The sequence below is a fragment of the Cynara cardunculus genome (assembly GCF_001531365.2).
Source record: "Cynara cardunculus var. scolymus isolate 2C chromosome LG 3, CcrdV1, whole genome shotgun sequence".
NCBI classification, from domain to species: Eukaryota; Viridiplantae; Streptophyta; class Magnoliopsida; order Asterales; family Asteraceae; genus Cynara; species Cynara cardunculus.
Window position 1 is genome coordinate 29,102,414 of NC_037530.1, and position 6,507 is coordinate 29,108,920.

The following is a 6,507-nucleotide window of genomic DNA, read 5'->3' on the forward strand; positions in this document are numbered from 1 at the left end:
ATAAACATCTCATTTTAAAATATAAAAAATCTAAAATATAATTAGAATAATTATCGAGATCTAACAAAATAAATAATTATTATTTTTATAAAAAAAATTATATTATTAAACCAAATATAAATTATTTCGTTATTGTACCTAAATCAAATCACATACGACCATATTATAACATCGACTGAGATAAAAAATAAAATGAAATATTAAAATCAAGATATATCTCGCTGCATTGCGCGAGTACCCTTCTAGTTGATTCTAAAAGACTCTTGTTACACCATTATGGTTATTTTTAACCAATTAATATCAAACGTCACGAGAAACTTAGGAACCGTTTACCCAAATACTTACCCGGTAAGCGTTTATTGGTAGTAGTCAACACTATAATCTATTTTACCAGATAAGATTGTAGTATATTAAAACGGTATCGTACGCAATAATTTACCGGGTAAGACTCTCTATCTCTATCATCGCTCTTACCGGGTAAGATTTTCAGCCATTGCCATATGCATCAGGTGAGGAAAGTTACCCGATCCACACTTACCGGGTAAGTATTTAGTAAACGGTCCCTTAGTGATTTATCATATATTTATTTATTTAATACTTTTACGTATATAGTACACATATTATTTTTTCCACATGTATACAATTACACAGTAATAAATTGTTCATAGTAGAAGACGTACAAATCTTTAAACCTATATTTTTTTTTTATATATAATGGATGTGTACAAGTACTTTTTAAAACTAGCTTTAAATTTTATAGAGACTTCTTGATGGAATTAGTAATAACGGGATTCCTTTAAAAACGAGACAAGATGAACGTGTTATCCAAATACTGGGTTACGATGTTGATATTGGTGGAGCTATGAGCTCCTCATATTCCGATCCTTGTTGGTGAACTTCGTTTTGCGTTTCCGCTCGATTTGGTATGATTCGCATAATCATTTGATACTAGATTTGAAAGCTAACGAGTTTTTAAACCAGAACCACATAATTGAAATGCATGCCACTGAGCAAGATCTTGAAATTCTAAGGGGGGAAAAGGACATGGCATCAAGGATGAGGACCATACTAGATTAGTGATATTGACCCCACATGCCTTATGTGTTGAAGTAAAAAACTAATTATAAGATGATTATTTATACAACTTATTAACTACAAAATTGACTTGCCTTTTTGTTATATTATTTTACTAGTGTTCAATACCAAAACACAATTGAAGAATAAAATGTAAAACCCTTAACTTGAGCGGAAGTGTGATGTGTCTCGAAACTCGGGATCGTATTTATAATTATAACGCCACGTCCAATACCGTAAATCACGATTTGGTATAATGCTAAAATCAAATGAAAGCACGTCATTAAGTCAACACTATCATTATATGTATGTATATACTAGTTGTGTACCCGCGCAATGCGGCGGGAGCCGTGAATTTTAACGATTTTGAAGTTTTACTGGTTTTATTAGAGAAGATTTAACGATGATATAAGTTACACTTGGTTTAGGTAAGTAGTTATTGACAGTTTTTGATACATACCGTTTAGGTTTTGAAGCTTCTGACCACTGCACCTCGTAAGGGGGCACGACCCCCATGACCCCGACATTCAATGATCCCGGATGCAAATTAACTTATTCAAAAGTGCTCTTTGCAGCTTTTAGGGACCGTTTACCAAACGCTTACCCGGGTAAGCGTTTACCAAGTCACATTACCTTACCGGATGAATATGACAAAGACCAGGAATTTTACCCGGTAAAAGCGAGACAAGGAATAAGAGTCTTGCCCGGTAAGTGAATGCGACAACTCTTACCACGGTAGATCTTATCGGGTAAATTATTGCATACGGTGTTGTTTTGGTTGACTAAAATCTTACCCGGTAAGATGGAGATGGGGAGATCTTGGAAAAAATGGCAGAAAAAAAATTCAACCAACATAACTGAAACACTAATCAGTCAAAAGAATATGGCAAAGTAGCAGCAGTGCTTAACAAGTGGTATGATTTGCTCTTAGCTTTTTTTTTTTACATATTAATACATATAACATGAACTTAGAAATAGGCATCATGGTTAGTGTTTTACAAATCACATGAACTTCAGTTTCGAGGAGAACATGAATCATGAAGCGATCCAAAACAATTACACAACATAAACATGAACAGCAACATACAATGGTTTCTTTTAGCTTCAGATTTAAAAAACGCTTCACCTTACTTGATACAAGCAAATGGTATGCCTTTGGACAGCCCCTACACCCAAAAAGTAAAACACAAACCGTTTGCTCATCAGCTTAAAAAGTATGTACAAGAAAGAAAGTAAATGAATAAGGATTGTTGAAGCTACAAGGTCACTCTATAGTTTACCATAAATATATAAAGAATCAAATTAAGTGATCAAGGAACATATATACGTGAAGCATTGGAACTGAGTAATTAAAACCATCTTTGTAAAAACACTTCGAATAACGTTCATAACAATTAACATTTACAAAGTTCAATAAAACTTTAAAAATCAAATTTCAATGACAAAAAACTGAACTCTAATATAGTTAATAAACTGAACTCTAAAATAATTAACCTAATTCTATCTCCTAACAATATAGATGAATCTTGACAAAAACTCATCTAGCAATGATAGGTATTGGACGTTTGTCCTTCACCATATGGCCAGCTGTGGGTAGAGAATGCAAACAATAGGAACAAAATATCGAATTCAAGAACATGTTTAGAACAAGAAGAACACAACATGTAAAAGTCATCGTCCTCGCTTACCGGGTAAGACTCTCTCGGTCCTTGTCTTCGCACTTACCAGATAAGTTTTTTGGTCCTTGCCATATTCATCGGGTAAGGTAATGTGACTTAGTAAACGCTTACCCAAGTAAGCGTTTGGCAAACGGCTTCTTAATTTTTAGAAAACTTTAAAACCAAATCACTTTCTTGATCATGATTCGAACAACGAATAAATTTTATACTACTGTTTATCAAAGTTCAAAGGAAATGAATGCAGCTAGCCTAACATATTTGGAGCTCTTGGTAATGTTTCCCCCTTTTTACAAATTTGACAATTAATAAGTCAAAACAATTAAATATAGCAACAAAAATTACAAGCAACAGAGAGAAAATGTGTTTCTAGTACTTGCTTCTTTCAATAATTTCTCAATCTCAACTTTGTAAAAAATCAATAGCATCCACACTATTTATGCACAGACCAAAAAAATCGGTTTGATCCATGAAGAAAGAAAAGGAAATCCACCTAAATACTTAAGTGAAATGTTAAAATTTGCACAATCTAGACTACCTTCTACAGCTTGCATTATATAGACTTAAAATAAAATAACCCATACCTTCGATGATGGTTTTTTTTGATTTGGTTGAATTTTAAGCACGAGCTGATTTCCTCTCTTATAATCTTCTTTTCTTTTGCATTGTCAAGGGGAGAGTAATTTGAGATGGAACATGTTCTTTGTAAGTTAACATCATCGCACCTTCAACTTAATAAGCATCAGAGCAAGCGGATGTGGTTATCAGGAATTAAAATCTCAATTGCATGCCTCTCCTTATGTCTTAAATCTGAACATAATAATATAATTCCATATCTACGCAATAGGCTTGACCAAAGAAACAAATTTACTGAAACAAACTATGTTATCGACAATGCAATTAATTAAACAAAATTCAACTTAGTAAACAACAAATGAAGCACAATGACTTCAAATCTAAAATCATTGACTACGCAAACCAGCAGATGCAACAAATGGGCGGACACAGGTCACAGGAAACAGCAGATCAGAAGATGGGAAAATTAGGAGAAAGGCAGTCCCAAAAAAAGAAATTAGAATAGCAGCAAGAAACTGATCATACCATTATAGAAATAGATTTGACCATCTTCAAAACCCTTTGATCTGGTGCAACCCAAAGCAGAAATAAACTTTATAAATCCTATTACCATTAACTGGTATAAACCTCTTTTTATAATAGTAGCAAATAGATCATTAATCACCAATTAAAACCAGACCTTAAACCAAACATTGGTTGTTGATCTATGATCTAACCAAATCCAAATCCAAACTAGACCTTAAACCAAATTCATGGCCTGTATCTAGGTTCTATGTTAAGACTTAGGCTAAAAAATTTACCTATCATCTGCTCAATTTCTGCATCCTTTTCTAGCTCAGTTTCTATAGTCAAAGCAATTAACTTCATAAAGGTTGCATTATAAGCAATGTAAACATTTATTTGGCTTAGGGATAATCAAGTAATGGTGAACCACATTACACATACTTCTTCATCAAATCACTATCAAAAACATCTCCAACCTCTGATTCTTCTAGATAGTTTGTATCATCTTCTCACTAAAAAGAAAGAACACATTTAACATATCAAGAAATTTTAACACTTTGAGRATGGAACACATTTATCACCAAATAATCACTGTCGAAAACATTGCACGTATTTTCTCTCTAATTTTGTACGTAATATCGAACTTAAATCGCGTGAGGCAAGTCRAKAACTGTTACCARGGGTCGAGAAGGCGGTCAAAAGCCCTGCTTTCTGTTGTTTGAATAAAACCAATGAATTAATTCAAAATTGATTATATAGAACCACCTGAATGGCAGCAAATAGGTGGTCATTGTAGGTTGTAATTGCATTAACCTTTCCACCGGTTCCTGCATAATTGTTGGCTTAACAGTAAATTAGTCTTTAGTGCAATTGAGATGAGTAAAACGCTCACATGTGGATGTCAAAGAAACAAATCAAGCAAGGAACAGATGGAACTTTCTTAAACTTTAGCAATATATACCTATTAAAATTACTGCCATGCATATAATCTATGTTCCACAATCTATGTTCCACACAGCTCAGTGTTTCAAAGTTACAATTGGTGACTTATCTAAAAGGGTATGCACATATTGTAAAACCGAATAGTCATAATCTTCTTCACATTGCTAAAAAATCATCACTTGCCCGTTTATATAATTTACCAAATAGACAAGAGGGGATTAGCAGCCTACATCACATGAATCCTACTTCATAGTAAGTACAATAAAACCTTCAAACACTATTTCATGTAATGGTTCTTGGGAGAGTACTCGTGGTGACAACTGACCTGTGTAAAATTTTGGTTGCCAGTTCCTGGAATAAACCAAAATGCTTTCCCAAAAAAACACTTTGTGGGTTCATCTCAATCTTACACTTGTTCAGCCCAATTCCTAGATTTAGGCAAAAAAATTGCAACCTAAGCACAATCTCCCACTCAGTTTATATCGATTTTATGCTACTTACGACGCTAGAAACCATAAGACCTTAGAGGTATATTTCAGAAGTACAATTTATGGCTCGGAATCGCTGCATAATAGTAACTTTGCCACAAATCAAACTCTAATTTTTACCAGATCAATTCTGTTGTCCAAAACACTACTTACAACTTCAAGCTTTAATCTTTAAAGCGTTTGTTATATAAAAAAACCAGTTAGGCCATACAAAATATGCAACCAAACCAAATTCTACAACTTTCTCAGTCAAGGATTATGTAAAATGAATATAATTTTGTAATAAAAGAAGGAAAGTATAAGGGGCTGTTTGTTTCCCTCTTAATGGTGACATTAAGAGGGMACCTCTTAATCGGTCAGAGGTGAGACATGTTTGGCAAAAAAATAAAAGCCTCTTAATGGTTACTCAAAGCTCTTAACCATTTTGAGGTTGAATCCATGCTAAACCATTCAGATTATTAATTTTCCCTCTTTACCCTTCCACACCTACCAGCCCACTCTCTCCTTCTCTACCCTTCCACATCGCCCTTCCACACGAAACGCTAGATCATCTTCTCCAGGGAAAATCGCCGGTGACCTCCATCTTCCACATCTCCATCGTCGGTGACCTCCATCGCCGGTGACATCCATCGCCCACACCTCTGTTTTCGGTGACGGTGACGCGCAGAAGCTTCTCGACGCTCCATCAGGTAATGTCTCCGGTCGTACAGGCCGTTTAGTCGCCGGTCGCTGGTCGCCGGTCGCTAGTCGCCGGTCGCCGGTGACCTCTAATCAGATTATTTCTTTTCCCTATTTACATTTCTCGAAGCTATTATCACTTTTACATCAAGTATTTAGATCAACTATTTAGATGGTGACCTCTAATCAGATTGTTTATAGATCAGATTGTTTATAGATCTTCTGTTTAGATGGGGTTTATATGGGGTTTGAAGATTGCTTTTCTTATAGATCTTATAGATCTTGCTATCTTCTGTTTAGATGGGGTTTGAAGATTGCTATCAAAAAGAAAAGTGGGCTGTTTTAAGATTGCTATTTAGAGTTAAAATGTGTACTTTAAGATTGCTATTTAGAGTTGAGGATGGTAACAATTGTAAACAGATCTTGTAGATTTTATGTTTATTGGGCTGTTTATTCGTTTGCTAAACTTTGTGTTACTTTGTACTTTATAAAATTGTTTGGACTAGGTATGGAATTAGTTGGTGAATCTTCGCACCAAAAGAAACGTAGGATTACCTGGAAAAAGGAAG

At 34.5% G+C, this 6,507-nt stretch overlaps 1 long non-coding RNA gene across 1 annotated transcript in view; it reads right to left on the reverse strand.

Moving 5' to 3' along the window:
• Positions 1–2,145: 2,145 nt before the first annotated feature.
• The window catches only part of LOC112510119, a 7,988-nt gene continuing 3,626 nt past the window's right edge, over positions 2,146–6,507 (reverse strand). Inside the window, exons 3-4 of the long non-coding RNA XR_003068884.1 lie at positions 3,335–3,560; positions 2,146–2,240 (exon numbers count right to left, since the gene is read on the reverse strand). This is a non-coding gene — a long non-coding RNA (uncharacterized LOC112510119). The remainder of the gene's footprint in view (positions 2,241–3,334; positions 3,561–6,507) is intronic.